Source organism: Pseudorca crassidens, chromosome 16 (genome assembly GCF_039906515.1).
Source record: "Pseudorca crassidens isolate mPseCra1 chromosome 16, mPseCra1.hap1, whole genome shotgun sequence".
NCBI lineage: Eukaryota > Metazoa > Chordata > Mammalia > Artiodactyla > Delphinidae > Pseudorca > Pseudorca crassidens.
In genome coordinates, this window is record NC_090311.1 from 28607310 (window position 1) to 28615327 (window position 8018).

Consider the following 8018-nt stretch of genomic DNA (forward strand, 5'->3'; position numbering starts at 1 on the left):
TATCCCCTCCTTCTTGAGCCTCCCTCCCACCCTCCCTATCCCACCCCTCTAGGTCGTTGCAAAGCGCCAAGCTGATCTCCCTGTGCTATGCTGCGGCTTCCCACTAGCTAACTATTTTACATTTGGTAGTGTATATATGTCAATGCTACTCTCACTTTGCCCCAGTTCCCCCCTCCCCGCCACAGTGTCCTCAAGTCCATTCTCTATGTCTACATCTTTATTCCTGCCCTGCCACTAGGTTCATCAGTACCATTTTTTATTTTTCAGATTCCATAAATATGCGTTAGCATACGGTATTTGTTTTGCTTTCTGACTTCACTCTGTATGACAGACTCTAGGTCCATCCACCTCACTACGAATAACTCAATTTCGTTTCTTTTTTTTTTTTTTGCGGTATGCGGGCCTCTCACTGTTGTGGCCTCTCCCGTTGTGGAGCACAGGCTCCGGACACGCAGGCTCAGTGGCCATGGCTCACGGGCCCAGCCGCTCCGCAGCATGTGGGATCTTCCCGGACCAGGGCACGAACCCGTGTCCCCTGCATTGGCAGGCGGACTCTCAACCACTGCGCCACCAGGGAAGCCCCAATTTCGTTTCTTTTTATGGCTCAGTAATATTCCATTGTACATACATGCCACATCTTCTTTACTCATTCATCTGTTGATGGACATTTAGGTTGGTTCCATGTCCTGGCTATTGTAAACAGTGCTGCAATGAGCATTGTGGTACATGTCTCTTTTTGAATTATGGTTTTCTCAGGGTATATGCCCAGTAGTGGGATTGCTGGGTCATATGGTAGTTCTATTTTTAGTTTTTTAAGGAACCTCCATACTGTTCTCCATAGTGGCTGTATCAACTTACATTCCCACCAACAGTGCAGGAGGGTTCCCTTATCACCACACCCTTTCCAACATTGTTTCTAGATTTTTTGATAATGGCCATTCTGACCGGTGTGAGGTGATACCTCATTGTAGTTTTGATTCTAATAGTGATGTTGAGCATCTTTTCATGTGTCTCTTGGCCATCTGTATGTCTTCTTTGGTGAAATGTCTATTTAGGTCTTCTACCCATTTTTTAACTGGATTGTTTGGTTTTTTTGATATTGAGCTCCATGAGCTGTTTGTATATTTTGGAGATTAATCCTTTGTCCGTTGTTTCATTTGCAAATATTTTCTCCCATTCTGAGGGTTGTCTTTTCATCTTGTTTATGGTTTCCTTTGCTGTGCAAAAGTTTTTAAGTTTAATTAGGTCCCATTTGTTTACTTTTGTTTTCATTACTCTAGGAAGTGGGTCAAAAAAGATCTTGCTGTGGTTTATGTCTAAGAGTGTTTTTCCTATGTTTTCCTCTAAGAGTTTTAGAGTGTCTGGTCTTACATTTAGGTCAATCCATTTGGAGTTTATTTTTGTGTATGGTGTTAGGTAGTGTTCTAATTTCATTCTTTGACATGTAGCTGTCTAGCTTACATGCAAGTCATTCTTGAATCTATCCCTTCTACTTCCTTTTCCCATTCCAATTAGTCACTAGGTGTTCTTAATTCAAATGCCTAAAATCCTCTCTAATATCTTCTGATGAAATCTTCTAACTGGTGGCCCTACCTCCAGACCCATGCCCCTCTTGAGTACCCCTCTATTCTGACATAGTGAAATATAATCATGCTATTTCCTGTTTTAAAATCTTCTGTGGTTTTCCATCCCAGTGGGAGATAGTTCAAATTCCTTGGCATGGTGTGGCAGATTCTGCTGACTGCCTAGCCAAAACTTCCACCTTGTTAACAGAATCCCAATTTTATTCTAGTAACCACACTGCTATGCTTCACCATGTGCTTCAAGAGTGCTAGCTCCCACCTCAGCCCTAGGGAGTAAACTGTGACTGGTCTACATCAATCATGGTGGCCTATTCCCTTACCAAATACTGAGCCTGGGCATATGATGCAATTCTAGCCAATGATACTAAAGGGAAGTCAGCTGTTGGGAGGAATGGGAGGAGGAGGGAAGACATTTCTGGGAAAGGCTTTCTCCATCTTAAAAGGAGTATGTCAATCAAAAGTTTACATAACGAGAGAGAAGAAAAGGCCCCTTTTCTACCTCCAGAAGTAATCTTAAGGGTACCTGGAGCTGCTTTAGTCATCTTACAACCACGGGGGTAGGGTTGGGGTGGGGGATAGGGGACAAGCCTGGGAATAACAGAATAGAAATATGGAAAAAACCTGGGTCCTTGATAACATCATTAAGCTGTGAAGGTAACCAACATGGGAGCAGCCCTACTTACGGACTTACTATTTGAGATACTAAATTCATTATTGTTCTTATTTTTAAGTCAGTTGAATCAGGGGATTCTGTTAGCTTTGGTCTCCTAACTGATATATGTGGCTTACAATGCCTGATATGATCTAGCCCCCAACATCAACCAAGCTCCTCAACAGGTATTCTCATGCACAACCCTGACATATTTACAGGTCTCAGAATTATGCCTTTTCTTACCTCTGAGCCCTTGTACTTGTTATTACTTCTGCTTAAATGACTTTCTTTCACTTCTCTACCAAATGAACTCCTACTTATCCTTCAAAACTCAGCTCAAATGTCACCTTCTCTCTATGAGCTCCCCCAGTCAGCTTAGGTGCTTCCTCTCTGCTCTTGTAGCACTTTGCTCATGCATACTTCTATTAGGGCAAGAATACTTGTTTTAAAAGCTGGCAGCTGTTTGAGTGGACCTGGTACCAGCTGGCCAGGTAGGAAGACAGAATATCTAGGTTTTGGACCATAATGGGTATGTTTGGTCAGGGAGAGTGGGATCCCCTGGGCTTAGTCTAGATGGGAGAGGTTTAGACCAAGAAGACTTCAATTACTCTCCAAATAAAATACAGGAATTTTGAGCATTCCCTCTAGAAACTAGGTTCAGGGAGCTCTGGTAAAGGAAAAAACAAATGAGATAAAAGAAAGATGAGGGACCTCTGCAAGATGGTGACAGTTGGGACTGGAGAGAAGAGCACATGAGAGAGTCCCTGTATTCTTTGTCTATAGTTGCATAACAAATTATTATCTCTCCCAGTTTTCGTGGGTCAGGAATTTAGGAGCAGCTTGGCTCAGTGTCTCTCATGAGTTTGCAATCAAGATGTCAGCTGGGGGACTTCCCTGGTGGCACAGTGGTTGAAAATCCGCCTACCAATGCAGGGGACGTGGGTTTGATCCCTGGTCCAGGAAGATCCCACATGCCTCAGGGCAGCTAAGCCTGTATGCCACACGACTGAGCCTGCGCTCTATAGCTCCTGCCCCACAACAAGAAAAGCCACTGCAATGAGAAGCCCGCACACCACAACGAAGAGTAGCCCCAGCTTGCCGCAACTAGAGAAAGCCCACGTGCAGCAACGAAGACCCAACACAACCAAAAAAATAAATACATGAATTTTAAAAAATAAAAATAAATATTAAAAAAAAAAATGTCAGCTGGGGGGATTTCCCTGGTGGCACAGTGGATAAGACTCCATGCTCCCAATGCAGGAGCCCTGGGTTCGATCCCTGGTCAGGGAACTAGATCCCACATGCATGCCGCAGCTAAGAGTTCACATGCCTCAACTAAGGTCTGGTGCAACCAAATAAACATTAAAAAAAAAAAGATGTCAGCTGGGGTTCTAGTCATCTAACATCTTAACTGGCACTGAAGTATGCGCTGCTAAGTGATGGCTGGCAAGTTGATGCTGTCTATTGTTGGGAGGCCTCTGTGCCTTCTCACGTGGGACTTTTCCAGGGATCCTTGAGTGTCTTCATGATGTGGAAGCTGGCTTCTCCCAGAGTGATCTGAGAGAGAGGGAGAGTGTGAGTGCCAGGTAGAAGCTTTATTCTTTTTTTTTTTTTTTTTTTTTTTTTGCGGTACGCGGGCCTCTCACTGCTGTGGCTTCTCCCGTTGCGGAGCACAGGCTCCGGACGCGCAGGCTCAGCGGCCGTGGCTCATGGGCCCAGCCGCTCCGCGGCATGTGGGATCTTCCCGGACCGGGGCACGAAGCCGTGTCCCCTGCATCGGCAGGTGGACTCTCAACCACTGCGCCACCAGGGAAGCCCAGAAGCTTTATTCTTTTGATGACCTAGCCTCAGAAGCCATGTCTTCACTTATGCCACATATTATTTGTTAAAAGCGAGTCACTAACTCTCAGTCCACATTCAAGGGTAGGGCAATTAGGCTCCACTTTTTGAAGAGAGAAGTATCTAACAATTTGCAGACATATTTTAAAATCACTAGTCCCCAAGACACGGTGGTCAGGGAAATTTCAGGTAATAGCATTGACATCTAGGGTTCAATTTTGAATTCTGCGCTATGTTATAATCCTCTCCATGACCCTAAACCTTCAGTAAAAGTCTGATAACACTACTGCCATGTGTCGGAGTATCTTGAGAAATGATGGCATATCAGTGCAAAAAAGATGACAGCAACTGTAGGAAGTGAATTAACAAGTAGGATGATTGAAAATTTGACAAACGCAGGAAGTCAATGCCATAGATCATTCCGAGAAATGAAAGGCCACTCTTCAGAGATTCCAGCTGGGGAGGTGGGGTGCAGTATGGCAAAGTTTAAAATTCCCATAGTACTTGGGACGAAGGCATGGGGAATATATTGATCCCTTTCTCTTGGCACCCATTCCGATTTTGAGTGTGGGCACCTTCCCCAGGTATAGGCCGTGTGTACTTGAGGATTCTTTCACCCTGGCTCTAGGAGTGGGACATGCAAGCCAGGTCTAAGGTATTGGGCAAAATCCTATCCCTTGGCCACAGCTGTGTTTTCAGGAGTGGGCATATAGTCCAATTCCAGATAAAGAGACATATTTGCTGGGGCAAATGAAAAGTTCACTTTTCTTACGGAGTGTAGTGAGGGAGCCTCTCTATCTCTCTGTCTGTCTGTCTGTCTCTCTCTCTTTCCCCTCCTTCCTAAATTCTTGATGACATGGTTAAGTTACGGAGTCAAATGAAACCTGAATTCCATTGTATCTCTGGATAGCCAATTATTTGAGCTAATAAATATCCTTTATTAAGTCAGTATGAAGTGGGTACTATTCTTTCAATTTTTTGTATGTTTGACAATTTTCACAGTTAAAATATAGGGTAAAAACTACATTAGATACCATTTTTTCAGCTACCAATCTGGCAAAGATTAAAATGTTTGATGACACACTATGGTAGTAAAGGAGTGAGAAACACTCCATTCTTCCAGATGCTCAGGCCCAAAATCTTGGAGTTGCCCTAACCCTTCTCTTGCTCCCATACCCACTCCCCACCCTCCATCGAGACCATGAGCAAAGCCCATTAGCGCTACCTTAAGAATGCATCCAAAAGCCAGCCATTTCTCACTAACCTCATTGCTACCACACCTGTCTAAACTACTACCATTATTTTTTTAACATCTTTATTGGAGCATAATTGCTTTACATTGTTGTGTTAGTTTCTGCTGTATAACAACGTGAATCAGCTTTATGTATACCTATATCCCCATATCTCCTCTCTCTTGCATCTCCCTCCCACCCTCCCTATCCCACCTCTCTAGGTGGTCACAAAGCACCAAGCTGATCTCCCTGTGCTATGCGGCTGCTTCCCACTAGCTATCTATTTTACATCTGGTAGTGTATATATGTCCACGCCACTCTCTCACTTCATCCCAGCTTACCCTTCCCCCTCCCCATGTCCTCAAGTCCATTCTCTACGCCTGCGTCTTTATTCCTGTCCTGCACCTAGGTTCATCACTACCATTTTTTTTTTTTAGATTCCGTAAATATGCATTAGCATACGGTATTTGTTTTGCTTTCTTACTTCACTCTGTACGACAGACTCTAGGTCCGCCCACCTCACTACAAATAACTCAATTTCGTCTCGTTTTATGGCTGAATAATATTCCATCGTATATATGTGCCACATCTTCTTTATCCATTTCTCTGTTGATGGACACTTAGGTTCGTTCCATGTCCTGGCTATTGTAAATAGTGCTGCAATGAACATTGTGGTACACGTCTCTTTTTTAATTATGGTTTTCTCACTGTATATGCCCAGTAGTGGGATTGCTGGGTCGTATGGTAGTTCTATTTTTAGTTTTTTAAGGAACCTCCATACTGTTCTCCATAGTGGCTGTATCAATTTACACTCGCACCAATAGTGAAAGACGGTTCCCTTTTCTCCACACCCTTTCCAGCATTTATTGTTTGTAAATTTTTTGACGATGGCCATTCTGACCGGTGTGAGGTGATACCTCATTGTAGTTTTGATTTGCATTTCTCTAATGATTAGTGATGTTGAGCATCCTTTCATGTGTTTGTTGGCAATCTGTATATCTTCTTTGGAGAAATGTCTATACCATTTCTTACTGAATTATTGCAGTAGCCTTCTTCCTGGTCTTTCTGTCTCTACCCTTGCCCCTTATAGTCTATTCTGAACACTGCAGTCAGTGGGATCCTTTCAAGTATAAGCCAGATCTTGTCACTCCTCCAAACTCTCTAGTAGCTTCTCATCTCAGAGGAAAAGCCCTAGTCCTCACAATAGCCTACAAGTCACATAACTCTTACCTCTCTAACTTCACTTCTCACTGTTATTCCCTTCACTCACTTTACTTCAGCCACAGGGGCCTCCTTACAGTTTCTACCTTATGACAGGCCTGTCTTGATTTAAGATTTTTGTAATTAGTGTTCCCTTTGCCAGAGTTTTTATGCATCTGTTCTCCCTACCCAGTGCTTTACCAAGACCCTTACCTCCTTCAGTCTTTATTAAAATATCAACTTCTCAGTGAGACTCACTTAACCACCCTAATTATAACTGTCCTTCCCACCCACACTTCCTATATCACCATTTTACATACAATATGTTTTATTGTCTATCTTCCTGCAACTAGAATATAAGCTCCATCAGAGCAGGAATTTGGCTCAAAAAATGAATAAAGAAGCTCTTTATGTACAGATATGAGAAGATCTCTAAGAAATATTGTGAAATAAAAAACTGACAGCTAACAAAAAACCTCATACCACATAGGAAAATTAACTTGAAATAGATCATAGTCCTAAATGTAAGTGGTGAAACTATAAAACTTGTAAAAGAAAAAACTAGATGAAAATCTTAGTGACCTTGAGCTTAGCAAAGATTTCTTATATTCAGCAGCAAAAGCATGATCTACAAAAGAAAAACTTAATAAATTGGTACTCACTAAAACTAAGAACTGTTCTTCAAGAGACACTGAAAAAAATGAAAAGATGGGCTACACACTGGCAGAGAAAATATTTGCAAATAATCTATCTGTTAAAGGACTTGTATCCAGAATATAAAAACAATCCTCAAAACTAAATAATAAGAAAACAACAACAAAAAAAACCATTTATAAATGGACAAAAGATTTACACACCTCATCAAAAAAAGATATACAAATGGCAAATAAGCAAATGAGGTGTTCAACATCATCAGTCACTAGGGAAATGCAAATTAAAACTACAATGAGGGGCTTCCCTGGTGGCGCAGTGGTTGGGAGTCCGCCTGCCGATGCAGGTGACGCAGGTTCGTGCCCCGGTCCGGGAAGATCCCACATGCCGCAGAGTGGCTGGGCCCGTGAGCCATGGCCACTGAGCCTGCGCATCCAGAGCCTGTGCTCCGCAACGGGAGAGGCCACAACAGTGAGAGGCCCGTGTACTGCAAAACAAACAAACAAACAAAAAAAACAACTACAATGAGATGCTACTATATACCCACTAGTATGGCTATAAGCAAAAAGGCAGAAAATAATTTGCCAAGAATGTGGTACAATGTGCTGCTATGTCATAAGGACCCTTAAGCAGCTCTCTGGAGAAACCCACAAGGAGAACATGAGGCCTCCTGCCAACAGCCAGCAACAACTTGACAGCTGTGTAAGCGAGCCATTGTGGAAGTGGATCCTCCAATCCCAGTCAAGCCTTCAGATAGCTGCAGCCCCAGCCAACATCTTGACTGCAACTTCATGAGATAACCTATACCATAACCACTCATCTAAGCCACTATCAAATTCCTCACCTGCAGAAACTGATAGT